Source organism: Podarcis cretensis (genome assembly GCF_951804945.1).
Source record: "Podarcis cretensis genome assembly, chromosome: 2".
In the NCBI taxonomy this organism is placed as follows: Eukaryota; Metazoa; Chordata; class Lepidosauria; order Squamata; family Lacertidae; genus Podarcis; species Podarcis cretensis.
In genome coordinates, this window is record NC_137171.1 from 63,126,978 (window position 1) to 63,145,566 (window position 18,589).

At 43.5% G+C, this 18,589-nt stretch overlaps 1 protein-coding gene across 1 annotated transcript in view; it reads right to left on the minus strand.

Annotated features, from left to right (window-relative positions):
* PDGFRB (platelet derived growth factor receptor beta) overlaps positions 1-17,990 on the minus strand; it is an 87,408-nt gene extending 69,418 nt beyond the window's left edge. Inside the window, exon 1 of the mRNA XM_079968206.1 lies at positions 17,261-17,990. The gene's annotated coding sequence lies outside the window, so the exon portion shown is untranslated. The remainder of the gene's footprint in view (positions 1-17,260) is intronic.
* Positions 17,991-18,589: the final 599 nt, after the last annotated feature.

An 18,589-nucleotide genomic window follows, 5' to 3' on the forward strand; every position in this document is an offset into this window, starting at 1 on the left:
ATGTGGTAATGAATCATGAGGGCTGAGCAGCTTTCATACTGTGCTGGAATGTGCTTGCTGATGGATAATCTCTGGTAGAGCGCCCATAGCAGGCTTGCTGCTAACAGCAAAGGGTTGTGGATCAGGTCGCTGATGTGTCGGTTTATCCTCTAATGCCATTCCCTCCTTCCATGTCAGAATGAGTGAAATACTCCTGGTGTACACAGATAGCTCTTTTCTTTAAACAGTAAGACCCATGCCCCTTACTGATACAGGGATCTGTGATCAAGACTGATTTCACATTAGGCTGGCTCAGTCCTTGCTCTCCACTCTGGGAAAAGAACCACACCGTCCCCATGCCTCGTGGAGTCTCAAGGCTCCACCTTGATGAAAAGCCACATTCTGGGATTCAGGAGCTTTGACTGACAGCCATGCTATATTTAGAGCCGTGAAGGATAGCAGTTCACACTGAGCTTTGGTTACAATGGCCTGTTCCCAACAGCAGGCAAAAGTAAGTCAAGGAAGGGGTGTTTGCCTATATCCACATGCTCTTAAGTGAGACCAAGGTGGGCACATGCATTTGTCTGTAATTATATGCAGTGACAGCCATGTGAAACAAGCCCAAGTTTCCGAATGTTTATTGCTAAGTGCAGGGCTTGACCTTTCAAAACACTTGGCAAGGGCTAGTAATGAGAAACACAGTTACAATAGAGGAAATGACTATTGGAAACAATGATGGGTGCTTTTCTGTGTTATGCAGTGAGTGACCCAGTTGTGTGACTCAGCATTTCTGATCTTAGTTATTTTCTCATAACAAAACCAGACTGCCTCTGAGGTTCACAAGTGTTCAGTATTAGTTTGTGTGTGCAGGGTTTTCTGAATTTTTGTGCATACGTGTGTGGGTCAGCCTCGCCGATCTGGAAGTGTATCTGAGTGTAAAGCCAGGCACGTGAATGATATGTTATGTGTGATCCCACACTAAAGTGCTGCTCTGAGCCTATTCACCACATTTCTTAGGAGAGCACAAAGCATCCCTATTCTAAGCTTTCCAGGGGATGCGGGATCAAGTCATAGTATGCTCCGCGACCCCATTCGGGTCTATGGGGGCAGTAGAAATGGGAGCCTGCGTTGTTTAAGTTTAAAATAAAATGGAACATCTGTTTGGCAAGCTGCCAGTGTTATAAATAATTCCTCAGTCTTGGAGCATTGATATTATTCACCCCACTCACTGTGTATGCTTCCTCTGCCCCCAGCTTCATGTTAAAAGAACAGCCCCACAGTACATTCGCTTGCTTCTGAATAATGAGAAATCTTGGAACTGTTCATGGGAAAATATCTTAATGTATATAGATGGGGCAGGCACAGAGGATGCAGAATGGCTTTCCTGAAGATAGCGCTAGGAGCAAAAAAACGCAAACAAAACAGTGGGGAAGGACTAGTTATACCTCCACACAACTTTGTAGCCATTGCTATTAGTCCATTTTAGAGAAACGCACACATATAGATGCAATTACATGCGACCACTTGATTACTTCTATAGTTTATCACAACCCTCTTCTCCTATCCCATAATTCCAGATTTGCCGTCTCTATAGATGAAACTATTCCAACTGGTTCCTAAGCTCCCATTCACTGGCCCTTAAAGATCAGTGCTGGTCTGTGTCTCTGATTCTACCGATTTTGCATGTCTGCTCCATTTGAGATGTGTTGTCACTTCTAATGGCACGGAGCACTTTCTCATGGCACCATCTGCAGAGTCTGCCCTCCAGACTGCAACTGTCTCTCCCCCACCCCACCCCACAAGCTTCATATTTGGCATCAGGAACTAGGACATAAGGTTTGCCTGGGTTCGCAAAGTCACTTTCTCTATAAATGCAAGCAGTTTGGAACCATCCTGAGTGATGAGGACATCCCTTGCATTTCTGGGACCAGCTCACCCTTGGTGAGCAAGAAACCTAGGTCAATGATGTCATCAGATCAGGACTTATAGGTGGGGCCTAGATCAGCAGAATGGGCATGGCTGTGTGTCCAAGCACAGATGGGCTGGCTTAATATACTTTGGATCAAGTGAAGTTAATACACATTGCTGTCTAAAGAGCAGTCTAAGGGTGTGGAGTGTCTTTTAAACCAAAATCTAAAATTACCATACTGCACCACTGGTTTAAATTCAAGTGGGTGAGAAAAAGCTTTAAAAAAACAAAACACCAGATAACTGGATAGAAAAATTATCTGGTTGTGAGAAGACTCCCTTTAAATGAACAGAGAAGTTTTTGTGTTGTCAGACAAATTCAAAACTGCTAGGAAGCTGTGATCCATCATCAGCTTTTATTAATAAAAGAAAAATGTTTTTCTAAGGAGTACATGAGGAAAGAACAAAAAGGAAGAAAGACCAATATGCTACTGGTGTGTGGGAGGGATACATCCTTCAGCTGCTTAGTTACAATCACTTCAACTTTGTCACTGTGGTAAAAACTAAACTAGGAGCAGATTCAGACATCCTCCCATGTATAGACCAGCTGCAGTCGTTCTTTAATGATAGACCAGATGAAGAGGAAAAGAGGAAGGGAGCTAATTTAAAAGTCAGGAAACATCCACCCTCCCTTGAATCCTCATCATTAAGAATAACAAGGATTAGGGTGCTGAGAAGAAAACAAATCTAGGCAGTAAAAGGGATCTTATAGTCTCACTAATTGACCTGAATATACAGACTCAAATTAATGTATGTTCCCAGCATGAATTGTTCACCTAATCTGAGTACCATAGGAGAACTTCTGCGTAACATGAACCTTTCAAGCTGCTGCCCAAAGTCCTTCTGGATACTTTGTGTTAGGCCAGGAGTCAGCAACCTTTTTCATCTGTGAGCCGGTCCACCATCCCTCAGACCATGTGGTGGGCCGGACTATATTTTGGAAAGAAAAAAAGAAAGAACAAATTCCTATGCCCCACAAATAACCCAGAGGTGCATTTTTAATAAAAGCACACATTCTACTCATGTAAAAACACCAGGCAGGCCCCACAAATAACCCAGAGATGCATTTTAAATAAAAGGCCACATTCTACTCATGTAAAAACACGCTGATTCGCAGACTATCCGTGGGCCAGATTGAGAATGTGATTGGGCCGCATCCAGCCCCCGGGCCTTAGGTTGCCTACCCCGGGTTAGGCTATGTGCTGTGGCTGTTTCCAGACTGTCACTATTTTGCAGGTATGAGTCAATCAAAACCCAGCAAATTTTGTTTGCGCAGTTAAAATGGATTTAGCGCTCTTGCAAACAGACCTGCTTCCAATGAAACCCTGCATTTTTGTGGTAAGAAAAGGGACAGGAAAGTGCTGTGGAAATGTGGGATAATGGCAACAACATATAAGTTCCACACAAACAAATCAGAATGAAGGCTCAATAAACAGTGATGTCATATAACCTCAGCATAATTTTTCAACAAACAAATCAGGATGAATGTTCAATGAACAGGTCATCTGGAAAAGCCCTATGTCTTCATGCTGCTTCCCAGGGGAAGGCATAAAGCCAATACCAGGAACATACACTGCCTCACCTTCTATTTTGCACTCACCAATATGAACTCCCCTGCTCACTTTCCTCGTTGAACTTAACCATGGTTGAACATTACGTTTATGTGGACCGTGCACTAACAATTACTAACACTAACCAGGGTTCCCATTTCATTCAGGTTAAGAAGTGGATTTTAAGTGGTTAAAAGGAATCCAGTTTAGCATTCAGAAGGGCTGTGCAGAGAGTGGGTGGAACAGGACTGGATCTCCCGCTATTAGATAAAAGCAAAACAGAGCCTAGACGGGTACAAGATGAATATAGATTCTGTCTGTATAAATGGGAATAATAGAAAAGCAGGATCCCAAGTTCCATGAAGCCTCCTGCATGGCTAAGGTGTCCTTTGTCTTCCTTGCAGAACAAAGCCTGGGAATGCTGAACACGGATGAAAAAGGAAGTAGAGTGGAACCTCAGTTTTTTAGCGTCTCAGAAGCTGAACGATTTGGAACCCAAATGCTGAAAACCCGGAAGTAACTGCTTCCGTTTTCAAACACACCTCAGAAGACAAACAGCTTCCAAGGCGCATTTCTCAATTTTCCCCATTGAACTTGCTGACGGCCCAATGCACCTCAGTTTTTGAATGTTTCGGAAGTCGAACAGTCTTCCGGAACAGATTACATTTGACAACCGAGGTACCACTGTATATCTAACAATAATGTAACAATATGATGAGCTGATGCATGTGCAGCTTCCAGTTAAGAGAACCCTGAACCCTGTGCATGCAACATATTTGGAAGCACTAATGTATTTACTGGAGGATGCATGGTCACTCCTGCTGCCCCTGACTTGCCCCTGACCTCTGAGAGTTCAGCCACAGGTCCAATCAAAGCCTACAGCTGTGCAACTGAACAGGACGTTTGCCTTTCCCAGGATTCTTGATCATGCAACTTGATCATGTACACGTAGGCCCTATTCAAGCATTCGGCTCTGTACAAGCAATTACCAAGCATGATCCCAATGTCCCAAATCCACACATTCATGGATATATTATTTTCAATGAATTTTTTTTCAGTGGAAAAGCAATGGATCAGGTGTCAGCCTGGCCTAATTTCCAGGTCTGCTTCTACCTTTTTGGTTGAAAAGAAGGTGTCTTGGTGACTCATTCTTTTCCACATTAAATCTTTAAAAAAAACCATGCCACTTTAAATTTTTCTACAAAGTAAATCTTTGAGTAAATATGTATATGCACAGGGCCTAGCACAATGTACCCCTTCTCTTCACTTAAGGTGTGCAAACCCAACTAGCATGCAAATTATGTATTTCAAAAGAGCGAGGTATTTCTGTAAGCCTCCCTGCAAATACGATTGAAGGGTGGAATAAAAATACTTATAATAAGCAAAACCACTCTTCTACATAAGGGTCAGAGTGGTACCTCAGGTCTGGGGACTAAATGTGGCCCTCCAGGCCTCTCTATCTGCCCCAGCTACATTCTCTCCTCAGGCCGTACCCATCACCTGCCCTGCTCTGCACTCTCGTTGAGTGCTTTTGCCCCACTGGAATGTGTCCTTGAAGTGTAATAATTCTTCTTGCTTGCCTGTATAAAGGATGGAGTGGTGTGTGTGTGTGTGTGTGTGTGTGAGAGAGAGAGAGAGAGAGAGAGAGAGAGAGAGAGAGAGAGAGAGAGAGAAGCTGCTTGCCTGGTAGGGTGGAAGCAAGTGACACTAGCTTTCTGGCTTTGAAATCACCGCTGCTTACTTGGAGATGGTGGGAGGAAGTTGGAGCTGCATGGGTGCACTGGTAGAGCCAATGCAGCCATCTACGCTCGCACCCATCTAGTAAGCAGGGCACAGATGGTGGGAAGGTAGCACTGTTTCTGCCATGGCTTTTGCAGTTGACTAGGAGACCTTGCTTGATCCTTGTCTCTTTCTTCTATCAGTCCTCCTTGGTACTGATCTCCTAGAAAGGTGTAGTAGCACCTTATGGGGTGGGCTGGGCAAGAATGCCTTGTTCTTCCACCTTTACAACAGAGCTGCATTGTTGCAACTTAACTGAGAGGAGACGCAAGGCACGGGGAGTTCAGCATGGAGCATGGTGGTGGAGCCAGTCTGGACACCAAGTTCCCTGTGCCTCACCCCTTCTCCTTTCAGTAAGCAACAGCAATGTGATGTACTGGGAATGCAGGAGAGCAATACAACCCTATTCACACGCCCCACCGGCCACCACGGGGAAAAGGATATTATTCACCATGCATGCAGCTCACAGACCATCTCATCTGCCTTGCTTACTGAAACAATTCAACAAGTGCCCCTTTTCTTATGTGGCACAGAAAATGCAAATGCTACTGAAATGACTGGCTTGTTAGCCGCCCCATCCTCAGCAAAGCTCAGCCCTCTGTAGCAGCAGGAGGAGGCCTGGTACACAGAGAACATTCTGTTAGTTCCATGAGCCTCTCCATCTCTCAGGGATACGAAAGCCACAAGAAGGAAAAGGGAGAAACAAGCCAAGATATACTCATTCCAGGCCTGGCATACCATCAGCCGCAGCCACACACAGAAATTCCAGCTTTTTTGCACAATGCCAAGCAGCAAACTTGCTGCTAGGTTTTGCAGGACGCTTCAGTTGGACAGATGGGATATAGTTACAGTGGTACCTCGGGTTAAGAACTTAATTTGTTCTGGAGGTCTGTTCTTAACCTGAAACTATTCTTAACTTGAGGTACCACTTTAGCTAATGGGGCCTCCTGCTGCCACTGCGCCACCGCCACACGATTTCTGTTCTCATCCTGAAGCAAAGTTCTTAACCCGAGGTACTGTTTCTGGGTTAGCGGAGTCTGTAACCTGAAGCGTATGTAACCTGAAGCATATGTAACCCGAGGTACCACTGTACTGGATATTAGCTGTGCCTCCCCACCCACCCCAGTTCAGATATAAAGCTGTTTTCAGGGTCAGCCCAATATACTTTGCTGCCCGAGGAAATGGACAAGATGGGGAAGGGCTCAGACCACATAAGCACACATGGCTCCGACCTTCAACAGTCAGTGGGTTCAGGTGGATGGCTGAAGGGGCTTCACCACTGCCTCCCCCCACCACCCAGTATCTAACACCTGAGGTGGCCACTTCACTCTGCCTAACAGGGATTGGCCCTGAAAGTTTAGGTAGTGATTTTGAGTGGGAAACTAGCCATCCAAGGAAGGACTAATCAGCCCCACCACCTGCTATTTTTCCATTTAAACTCACAGTCTTTTAAGGTTTTGTTGGTTGCTTAGTTGTTTTAAAGCCAGGAGAAAGATTCCCATGCCTTCATTTGGACCTGAGCCATGTGTTGTGTGTGTGTGAGAGACGGGGGGGGGGGGCAGAGGAAGAGTGTGCATTTCACACATACTCACAATTCCCTTATAGTAATGGTGCCATTATGAAGGCAGCTTGGGATTTACTAAAATGCACCCGAACATTGTTAAAATCAATGCACACGAAAGAAAGAGAGGGGATCGTTCAAACTGATACAGAAAGGATATCCCAGGTATGAATGCTTGGATGCTAATTCAAACAGGGCTGCCACTGTTTCATGGCGTGCTCTGCATTGATATGAATACCTGTTCTTCCAGGGAGAAAATGCACCAGGAGTGTCATGGGAAAAACCTACAGTGAAATAGCAGAAGGCAACATGATACCAACTTCCAGCAGATTCTAGCCAAAAAGGAATGAAAACAGACAGAAATAGAAAATGGTGTGAAACATGAAGTTAGCAAAATAATTAGCAAATGGTCCATCAGACAGTACGTCCTTTCAACTGGGAAAATACTCTTTTTTCTGTGCTAATAGGCATAGTTACTGAATCAGGTCACAGTCATTCTGTCATCTAGCATGGAACTAGAAGCTTGGTGTTTTGTGCTTTAGTGTCTTACAGTCTTTTTCTTAACTGTCTCAGTATGGAAATAATAATAAGGAAAAAAGCTAGACCACTGTGATTTGTATCCTTCTTCAGCTGGTAGCACAGACACCATAGCCCTGCAATATATCTTATTTTTAACCTCCTAATCTGACATCCTTGGAGTAAACAAGCAAGCAAGCAAGCAAGCAAACAAACAAATCTAACTCTCAGTGCTTACCAGGGACATAACTACAGCCAATCAAATCTCAAGTCTCCTTTTCTTTCTCAACACTAAAAAAGTGCATCTTTACCAATTACCCCTAGTATATACTTACAGTCAGAGAGCAGTATGTCTCTGAATACCAGCTACAAGGGAGTGCATGTGGAGAGAGGGCTCTTGTGCTCAAGTTGCACTCATAAATTGTGGTCTTGTTTGTTTATTAGGTATATTTATAAGCCCACTTTGCATCATCATTATAGTACATCAGAATACAACAATAAAAAACAGAACAACTAGAAACAGGTGAAACTGTTCTTAAAAAGCATCCAGCGAATAAACATCCTTGTGGGGAAGCCTGTAAAAATAATGCACTTTTTAGCACCTGACAAAATGTTATCAATATTATTGGAGTTGCAATGGGCTGTGTGTTGCACAGGGCAGGTACTGCTGTGTTGAAGGCCCTAGTCTGAACTGCCATGGAATGTACCTCTGGCCACATGCAGCACTTCAAGAAGGACCCGCACATGCAACTGCATTGAACAGGCAGGTATATTGTGGTACCTCAGCTATCTTGGGTCCAAAGTTCTTTAGGGCTTTATGTACATGAACAATAAAATCTGAAGCTCAGACCAATCTTAAGCTCGGACCAATAGCATTTTAGCAGTTCCCTCAGCAATGATGTTATGTGCTGATACATAACAAGGCAATCCTGGCCACAAGCCATGTTGCTGCATTTTGCACTAGCTACCGCTTCTGGACCAAGCAGAAGGGCAGCCCAACATAGTGCTTCCAGAATACATACCTATTCCTTCAGAAGGAATGCAACCCCATCCAGAACAGGTAACTGACCTTTGCCCTGGAAAGTAGAACCACTGGTTGCAGGACCTCTGTCATATCAGAATTCAGTTTCAGTTTCAGCCCTCATCCAGGCCTGCACTGCATGCAGACACTGGCCCAGTCCTGATTCAGATATCACAGTGAAACAGAACTGGGTCTCATAATGATGACACAAATCTCCTAGTACACAATCCCAACTATTAAACAGCATGGGAGTTTCCCATAGGCATTTGGTGTGCTATTGTGGGGACAGAATACTGGGCTAGATTGGGCTTTGGTCTGATCTGGCAGGGCTCTTCTCATGTACTTATACTTTGAGCATTTGAATCAAGATCTGATTTTTGGATCTATGAGTACTGAAGAGTTAATGCCCTGATTTCCCCATCTTGAAAGAATTCTTCTCTTAGCTGCAACTATGTATTGGAAAATTCCCAAGTTTGGAAGGGGGAAATCTGCAGTACTTTAAGAAAAAGGGACAGCACACACAGAGAGAGAGAGAGAGAGAGAGAGAGAGAGAGAATGCACAAGCCTCAGACAAGCAGGTATTCTATTTTACAGCTTGTTGGAGGCAAAAATAAATGAATAAATCAGTACTCTGGAACTGAGGTGGCATCCAGCTTGCAAAGGGAGAATATGCCTTCAGAGAAAGAGGCTCAAGATGGTTTAGTTTCTCCTGGCCCTGATTCAGAGCAAACCACAAAGCAAACATACTTTCAGTATAAATAAGACAGTGTGTCTCGCCAGTTAAAGCAATTCAAACATGAATGTAGCAATTTAATTGGTGCCAATTACTGTTTCTCGGTAGCATTAAGAATTTAGTCACAGCTCCTTAAAATACTGCAAACACCAAGAAAAAGAAGGTAGTGCTCAGAAAAGTGGCCCTGTACCAATGACTAGCCCTGTTGAGCTTGCAGTCTATCTGCTGGCCATAGTTTTCTGCTAAACAAGCAGATGCAAGAAAGGCTTATCCAAGCATGGAAGCCAGGTTATGGCGAGGTGTTGAAAAAATCAGCAATTAGTACCCATTCCATCCCACTGGAAACTTCTAGGATTATCTTCCAGAATTATTTTTCTCTTAGGAACAGAAATGTCCTGGTTTTCCCTGGGTGATAGCCTCAAACTCGGGTCTTCTCTTTTGCAGCAGGTGTCATACATGGTAAAGCAAGCTAAGACATTGATCCAACAAGGGAGGTGACACCAGGATGGAAAGTGAAGCTGGCACTGATGCCAGGGGCAAAGTATGCAGCATACATGAGGATGGAGTGGAGTGCAGGAGGGAAGCTGTACTGCTCAGAGAAGATTTGTGTTGTGTGTGGGGTTTCTTTGCACAAGGAGAAATCCTTGCATTGATGAGACAAATTACTTGGATGCTGCCCTATGAAATCTTGTGATCTTATTGTCCCATTACTTGCAAGATCATCCTCCATACATGTTCCTCAAGTATAATAATATTCAAATATGGGAAAATAGCACACATTCCTTCATTCATTGCTCCTTTGTCACTACTGTTTCCCAGTCCAATGGATGTTTCAGTTTGGTTTTCTCCTTTACCATCTCAGACCTTGCAAAAATATTATGCGTTCTTGGAAAGAATAAAAAAGGCCGTCCATAAAAATCTGTATTTGGCCAAATTGTGCAAACTAAACATGTTTTGTGAAATGCACAACTTTTACTTTAGCTTTCAAGTGCAAATAAATATAACTTTAAAACAATATTATAAATAAGTGTGTGTGTGTGTGCGTGTGTTTGTGTGGCTCTTGAGGATGAATTAGAACGGTGGGGCAACCCAGCCACATGGGTGGGGTATTATTATTATTATTATTAAATTGAAAACCTGCTTGTTAACATCACAGTGTGAGATACAGATAATAAAATGTATTTTAGAATTATGGCCCTGTGCTATTTTGAAACGTATTATGAATTTGCCATTTTTCTTTGGATGGTTTGATAGAGCACTGATCCTATGACTAGGCAGCTTCTGTGGCATTTTATTATTAGATTTTTATGAATGCAAACTTTCACTACAAACACTGAGCAAGTAGGACAGTTCGTTACTGGAGCAAATGATGTAAACAATGCTGACAGAAAACTTTTTTGAGTCATCCTGATCTCTTATCCTAGTCCAGGAAATTTGAGGAGAGTAGAAGATAACTGCATTGTTAGGATGATGTTTGCTATCTATTCTGCTTTTTTTTCTCTAATGAAAAGATCAGTTCTTGAAAAGGTTCTTCCTTTGTTTGTAATGAAACTATTGTTTCCCTTGCTCTATATTTTTTTTTTTCCAAACACGTCGTGGGGCCACAGTGAGAGCAACCTATCTATATAGCTAGTTGTTTCATGTTCATTTCATTTCACAAAATTGAAACACTGCTTGATTGTAATAAAAAAACCTCTAAGCAGTTTACAACAAATAAAAATAAAACATATTTGAAAGAAATATGGTTGTTTATTCATTCCAACCTAGCAGTTTGAAAGCACGTCAAAGTGCGAGTAGATAAATAGGTACTGCTCTGGCGGGAAGGTAAACGGCGTTTCCGTGCGCTGCTCTGGTTTGCCAGAAGCGGCTTAGTCATGCTGGCCACATGACCTGGAAGCTGTACGCTGGCTCCCTTGGCCAATAAAGCGAGATGAGCGCCGCAACCCCAGAGTCGGTCACAACTGGACCAAATGGTCAGGGGTCCCTTTACCTTTACCTATTCATTCCAAACATTTGAATGCTGTGTTTCCAAAGTGGCTTCCACCCCTCCCCCCAAAAAACAAGCATAAAATAGTGCCCAATTAAAAAAAATGAACAAACAACAAGAATATATGTCCATGAAAATGATACGTATTGCAACCCCACCCCCCCCCACCCCAAAAGGCCTGTGAGAAGGCACTACACACTTCTGGACAGAGATTTTTTTTCCCATTACCTTCAAGCAACTGATACAGAGGCTTTACTTCTAGTTGTGACAGTAGTTCACATGGAGTAGGGACACAAATGAAGGCCTGATTAGAAGATTGACGTTGAAATGGAGCTTTATATCCCAGGAGCATTACTACCAGAGGCCCCTGAACACCTTTCAGCACTATTGCATCTTGAACAGACATGTGTAAACAATGGATGGGATTCAAGTCCCCATGCCCACCCATAAGCATTTCAAATTATGCAGAAGAGCTTTTGCAATGTTCTCTTCTAGCTACCAGCTGCTTGCACTATACCAGATGTCTGGGTGGTGGTAGACTTTTAGAAATGGCTCTTTGGATTGCTTAGCAATGTGAGGAAGAGGAGAATAAGAGAACAGGCCTATGATTTATGAGTTCTACTAAGATAAGTCTATCAATTGCAACAATTGCTACACTGATATATATATATTTCGAGACTATATAAGCTATGTACTTAATTATGCCCTGTTTATCCATCAGTTCAGAAAGGTTCTCTAGAGCTGTTTCAGCATCTCAGGAAACAATGCACAGCTCATGATGTTCCTATCAAAAATATTCTGTTTGGGATTTCTCTCTCTTTAAATGGAATTAAACTCCCAGCAGCATTTTAACTCCAACCGCTGCCTCACTTTTTTGAGTTGGAATAAGTTAACCCAAAATAATTCCAAAGTTTTAACAAAGCCTTCTTCCATTAAAATCAATGAGAACATTCTGAGAAACTGTAACAGGACTAAAGGACACAAACCGCAATTCCCAGGTCACAGAGTCACAGCTCGCCCTGGATGTTTTGTGAAGGGGGGGGGATTAGTGGGAACCACATGTCCTTTTACACCAGAGTCAAAGGAAATGGAAGAAGTCAATGGGACTACAGTGTACAATCTATTCATTTGGGAAACAACTCTTGGAAACAAATAATTTTCTTCTTGTTGTGAAGAAAACCTATTTGCATGGAGAAAAGTAATGTGTAAACTGTCCTATCACTCAGCAACTGTGGCACATCCTGCAGTCAGCATGGCAGAAAACTGTATTGCCACAGGTAATGTTTCTGGCCATATCTATTATCATGAGTTTTCCTATTACAGCTTGGGCGTTTGGGTCAAGATGGTTCATATAGAAGAAAAGCATTGTGTGAATACTAATAAACAGCCCCACACCACACACAAATCCACATCCTAAAATTTTGCGCTAATTAATCTGGAATAACTCATGTGCTGGAAGAGTGGGGTGAAACACCCTTTTATTTTTTTAAAAAGCCATTAAGTGTGAATATCTATTCCAATTTTCACTGCATTGTGCTGTCATTGCTGGTATTATTATTGTGATTGACAGCCATTGTCACAGATGGCACTATTATTTCTTGGTTGTGATATAGTCAGAAAAAAAGTAGGATACACGTTTTACGAACTAATGAATTAATGATGCAAGAACAAAATGGTACTGAATGTGCTGATACTATCATACAACAGCATATAGTGGTGGGCAGTTTTTCATTTGAAATGTGGCAAGCAGTTTTGAATTATTATTTTTAAAAGAAACTTTTTTTAAAAAAGAAAGAAAGATGCCATTTCTGAAGAGAGTGATAAACATGCTGAAACATTAATACTAGAGGCTGTTTCAGTACTTTGATCACTCAAGTCATCATCCAGAGAAGTTGCTATGCATGAAGATCTGCCCTTTGAACAGATGTATAGCACTGTCTGTGATGGCTGTCCTTAAGTGTAAAATGGGAAACAGATGCTACAATCAGTTTTTCTCTCCATCCTCAAAACTTGTGATAATCACTGTCAGTTGATAGTGCTGATCATCTGTATATAGATTGATTGGGTTCTGATACAGCAAAGGTTTTGTGTATGCAAATATGTGTTAGTTGTGCATTTTTTGTCCATGCTACATACCTTTCACACAAGAAGACCAATTTAAAATGCATCCACATACATATCATTCATGGGCATACACATGAATTTTTCCAGGAGGGACAAATTAAATACTCCAAATGAATAAATAAATGTATACAAGTAGTATCAGAGAATGGGTTAACCATTTCTCGTAGCTCAGTCGACTGAGCAGCAATGAGCCCTGGGTAACCTTGGCCTCTGAGAAACTAATATTCCAGGTCTGCTTCTCTGTTGTTTCTCAATAGATAGACGAGAGGTTCATCAATGAATAGATCTGGTGCTCTTCATCTCCTCCAGCACTCCCCATTTAGGATCTCCAGTAGCTAGTATTCAGAGACGTGCCTCTCTATGCATGTAAATATATAATATGAGTAGTTGGCAAAACATATGCTGGGTCCTTAGCATGATGAGTAGTATTAGCATACTTGCATGGTATTTTGTCAAGGGCACAGCACTGCTGGATGGGAATAGCCCAATCCAAGTGGATAGCTCAGTTGGTTAGAGTGTGGTGCTGATAATAGCAAGGGTTGTAGGTTTGATCCCCACATGAGACAGCTGCATATCTTTACATCACAGGGAGTTGGACTAGATGGGCCTTATTGTCCCTTCCAAAATTATTTTTTAAGTAGAGAACCTCACCATATTGTTATGATTGTAACATTATAATGAAATGACAGTGTAGGCACTCAAGAAAGCCACAACAGAAACTCTGCTTCCAGTAAGGATCACAATGAACGTGCTTATCAAACAGTGATAAGCATATGTGGTAACAATAGTTGCAAATCGTCAGTCAATTTACCGGTGCTCAGTAAAAATATAGCTTTTGGATTGTTGACTGTGAAAACAGTAAAAGTGATCATGCTAAGCAGAAGCAAGTTGTCTACAGTATCTACATCAGTGTTGGGTTGTAGAGATGTGCAATTGCAAATTATTAGAACTCTAGTCCAAACCTTCTTTTGAGTAACAATAATATAAGAAGTATATGTTACAGATAGGTAGCCGTGTTGGTCTGCCATAGTCAAAACAAAAAAAATTCCTTCCAGTAGCACCTTAAAGACCAACTAAGTTAGTTCTTGGTATGAGCTTTCGTGTGCATGCACACTTCTTCAGATACACTGAAACAGAAGTTTCCAGACCCTTCTATATAGTGAGAAGGTGGGGAGGGGTATTACTCAGAAGGGTGGTGGGAATGGGTGATTGGCAGATAGCTGTGATGAGCCTGTTGACGACTCTTAACGACTGCAATAGGTCTTACAGGAAAAAGCAAGGGGTGAGAAGGTGAAAAATGGCTTTGTCATGTATAATGAGATAAGAATCCAAGGTCTTTGTTCAGACCAGGACTCTCCATGGTTTTAAGTTTGGTGATAAGTTGCAATTCAGCAGCTTCTCTTTCCAGTCTATTTCTGAAATTCCTTTGTAGTAAAACAGCTACTTTGAGATCTAGTATAGAATGTCCTGGGAGATTGAAGTGTTCTCCTACTGGTTTCTCTGTCTTGTGACATAAATCAGACATCAGGAATCACAAGACAGAGAAACCAGTAGGAGAACACTTCAATCTCCCAGGACATTCTATACTAGATCTCAAAGTAGCTGTTTTACTACAAAGGAATTTCAGAAATAGACTGGAAAGAGAAGCTGCTGAATTGCAACTTATCACCAAACTTAAAACCATGGAGAGTCCTGGTCTGAACAAAGACCTTGGATTCTTATCTCATTATACATGACAAAGCCATTTTTCACCTTCTCACCCCTTGCTTTTTCCTGTAAGACCTATTGCAGTCGTTAAGAGTCGTCAACAGGCTCATCACAGCTATCTGCCAATCACCCATTCCCACCACCCTTCTGAGTAATACCCCTCCCCACCTTCTCACTATATAGAAGGGTCTGGAAACTTCTGTTTCAGTGTATCTGAAGAAGTGTGCATGCACACGAAAGCTCATACCAAGAACTAACTTAGTTGGTCTTTAAGGTGCTACTGGAAGGAATTTTTTTTGATAAGAAGTATATGGCATTTTTCTAGTAGCTGCAGCAGAAATAAATAAGAAGGGGGACTCACAAAAGGGCATAGGAAGCTGCCTTATACAGCAAGTCAGGCTATTGGTCCATCTATCACAGTTTCGACAACACTCACTGGCCCTTTGGAAAGCAGGGTTTGAGGTCAGGAGTCCAGCACTATCTAAAGATACCAGGAACTGATCCTGACGCCTTTCGCATTTAAAACATGTGCTGTACCACCGAGCTACAGCCTCTCCCCTAAAACTTAAAGTAGTTTAGTTCCTGGCACAGAGATGCAAGGTATGACAGCAACAGGTGATGTCTCTTACTGCACAGTATATCTGTTTTACACCTTGAGAAGCACCAGTGTGTGAGTTCATTTAGTGGAATTTTAGTCCCATGTATAAGAACTGCAGATGTCTGGAAGGAACCATAGATAGAGTCATGGTTCCTCTGAAAATAGAGAAGGAAGGAAGGAAAGCTTAAGAAGCAAGTAACATGGAATACTTTTCTACCTAGAGACCATGGCGAGATACTTCCAGAGTGCACAAGAATGGGCTTTATTCATTTTGCACCAACATATATGCCTATATATAAGCTTATTAGATTTTGTAGGCATAGAAAATCATATTGGCATAAGTGAGAGGCTTTTAGAAGTATTTTAGCTGTTGCTGGAACAGAAAACAAGACAGACACAAAGCGTGATAGAACATTTTGTGCTTACGAAGAAGGTGCCAATCAGTTTCAGGTAGACTTGTGGTTATGAAAAGTCACCAAAAACAGGATATAGTGAAGGAAACCTATCCATTTATTTATTAAATTTGTTTCCCACCCTTCCTCCCAAAGGAGCTCTTCTACTGATTGAAACAACCTATTGTTATTTGGGGAGGGGAATGTTATTGACCAATGGCTTTGCCAGCTTTTAGCATAAAGGTAATAGTAACATTTGGTGCAGCATTGGAAGCGCATATAACATCCAGGCAAACTCTCTGCCAATGCAGGTAACATCAAGGGCAGGAGAGTCCCTCCTTTCTACTTTGCTTAAGATCTTTTAAAGTGCTTGGTGCTTTTGCTCTTGTGTGAAAGGGTGTGCAAGAAATTTGTTTGTTATCTTTCCAGCTAGTAAACAAAGTGTCCAAATCAGCACTTAACCATGTTTTGATTGTGCACTACTAGTCCAACTGACATCTGCTGACCCTCCCACCTACAGGTTTGGGGAGTTCCTGCCAATGGTGAACTGCGACCCCTCTGCAACTCTTCAATGATAAACAGTTCTAACCCCAGACACGGGTTAGAATCTAATCTTTCAACAGACAAACAGCCTGTTCTGATGCAAGACAGATGTTCCTTGCGGATGTTAGAGTGGCAGTCATGGGGAAAGATTCTCCTTCTCTGTCCAATCAATCCATCATCCACCCCAGGAATCTAAGCTCCAAGAAGTTTTGAGCATCAGAAAGTTATTTTCAGGCATCAGGATCACAGGCATTCTCTTTCTGCTGATTAAAGAAAAATGAAAAAAAAAGACAGACCCAATAATAGCACTTTGTGCATCCCATAGCTTAGAACTAACTTAGATCCTTTGCACAGATAGATAGATGGGCAACACACAGCACAGCGAGGGAGATGCAGGAGCACTGCTGCCTCTCCTTACCAGACCTTGCAAGAAGCAACAGGCTTCCTCCTCCCCACCCGGCTCTACTCTGGAGCCTGCAGGATGCTGAGAACAGTTCTTCCATAGAGGGGCATCCCAGGAGTTCGTCCATAGAGGGGCATCCTGCACCGCATCCCCTCTGCCCGGCGCCTTGGGAAAGCAGCGGAGAAAGAAAGCGAGAGATGCAGGCGAAGGATCCAGGCGTCTGCAAAGGAAACTGGCTGGGTTTGGCCTTTTGGAAACTTGTCATGGGGAAAAGGAACAAGGCTGCGGGCTCTCCACATCTGGATTTGTTAAAGGAGAGTTTCCATTCGCAGACTGGAAAAGCGAAAAGGAGGCGAGCTGCTGGGAGCGAAGGAGAGAGAGAGACCGCTTAGCGCTTACCTTACTTCGCAGAGGGGGCAGGACGGCTTTCGCCAAATCGCGCCCAGAACTTGCGGGGACTTTCACCTCTCTCTTTTATCCTTCTCCTGAAGTTCCCCCCGTTGCTTTGAGTACGCGACCCCAGCTTCCTTCGGCTGAGCTGCGCAGCCCTTTGCAGAGCCTGAGGGCGGGAGAGTCGTCTGCAGCCCGGAGAGGCGGGACTGGGCGATGGTGGGGGTGGGGTGTCCCCGCTGTCCAGCGCGCCGGCTGCCTTGCTGGTGCCTCTAGCGCATTTTATTACCCCCCAGAGCATTCGCCAGCATCCAAGGCTCCGCGGCTTTCTCGCAGCTCCGGAGCCTTTTTTCTATTTTCCTTCAGAAAAAGATGCCACGAATGGTGTGCGCGCGTGTTTGAACTTGGCTCAAACTTTTTGGTCCACTCTCGCAAAGAAAGATGTAGGGCAGGGGAATAAGGCTGAATCGATTTACTTCTTCTTTCTTGTTGGGAAAGACAGAGGGAAGACGCAAAGAAGCTTCAGTGGGGTAGACACAACAAACCCCTCCGTCGGCCCCAAGGTGGGGTACGAGGAGACAGACACCAGCAGAACTTCAGTCGCCGAATTTGGGCGGGAGAGGGCGAGGGGAGCCTCTGGGAAAGCTCCAGGCGCCAAACAAAATAAAAACAAGAGGAACCAAAAGCGTGCGCGTTTTAATTCATGACTGGACTTTTTACGAATTAAACCGTGAAAGTTCCCTCAGGAGGTGCGTGTGAACGCGCCTCCTTTCGATTCTGGCCTCTCTCTCCCCTCCCGTCTTTCCCCTCCTCTCTCTGCTCTCCCCTTTCTCAGGATATGAGGGGATGTTTAGAAAATCCGCTGCCCACGCCAGCCGCTGACTCATGTTTTTATTAAAGAAGAGAGAGGCCTGTGCCTTAAAATTGCCTCCACGTCTTAAAATCCCTGCGAGCGCCAGGCCTCCCCTGGCCCCCCTACCCCACACCCCTTGCTCGCTGGCACCTAGCCTTCCCCGGGAAGGGCCCTGCGGGGTGGGGGTTTCTGACGGGGGCGACCACGGTGGGCTTTGCCCAGCTCCTTATCGCCGAGATAACGTTTTGCTACAGGGCGGCTTTGTTTGCTGGGCGGAGCCGCTGTTTACAAGCTCCTTTGAAAGGCTTTTCTTTTTTCTTTTTCTGCCGAACAATAGAGCTTGTGGAATGGTTCACAGGCCCGAGTGGGACTCATGTGCCTCAGCATCGTCTGCTTCCGATTGATAGCGGGCCAAGAGGAGGCCGCTTAGCCATCCATCTCCAGGCCCCTCCGCAAATTAGCATACTGTGCGGTTCTCTTTTCTG